Source organism: Theobroma umbraticum, unplaced genomic scaffold, assembly GCF_002168275.2.
Source record: "Theobroma umbraticum cultivar Fairchild unplaced genomic scaffold, ASM216827v3 scaffold_5970.0, whole genome shotgun sequence".
NCBI lineage: Eukaryota > Viridiplantae > Streptophyta > Magnoliopsida > Malvales > Malvaceae > Theobroma > Theobroma umbraticum.
This window is the reverse complement of record NW_018402923.1, coordinates 1-777: the sequence shown is the minus strand read 5'-3', so window position 1 is coordinate 777 and position 777 is coordinate 1.

Sequence of the window (777 nt, the reverse complement as noted above, 5' to 3'; positions counted from 1 at the left end):
AAAGGTAGGTTGGATTTTACCTTAAAAGAATTGGGAGCTAGCTGATAGGAAGCTTGCTCATCTCATTACTTGGTTCCAAACTTGGACTTTGTTCCTTTTCCGGTGCCAACCCCTCTTGGCTATAAAAACCTCCAGCTTCAATTGGAAATAATGAGGGTGCAGCGCCAGAATCCAAGTGCTCATCATCTAACAAATTAATTACGCATGCAACTGAGGATATCTGTTAATATTCATTATCATTCATATTTTATCGACGTAAATATCACTTTTAATTATATCATTTAATGCAAAATGCATAATAATTTGATTTTTCCCTTCCAATGACAGAGTACCTTTTAAAATGGTATTAACCAAGTCACTTAATTTCCCATGGATAAGAAAGTAGGAAATATTAAACATCTATATCATTTTTAATTAATCATTTTTAATTAATCATTACTAAGTATTCACTGTTCATCACCTAAAATGCTTGAAAAAAAGAACTCTGTCCCAACTGGGCTTTATCTCTTTGGGCTGCTATATTAATGGGCTCGTGAGTTTTTGAGTTTTCTGTTTATGCCAGTCCGATTATCCAATTAAGAACAACGGAAAACCAAAGCTTCCTAACTCGAGAGTCGACTCAGTATATATGGATAACGTACCTGTCTGGTAGTTCAATCCACTTTTCTCCATCATAACCTCAAACCCTACTCTCTCTGAACGTTTGTTTCCCGAGAAAAAAACAAAACAAAACAAACCAAACAACACAAACATTTGCAAGCATGTCGTTACTCAGCC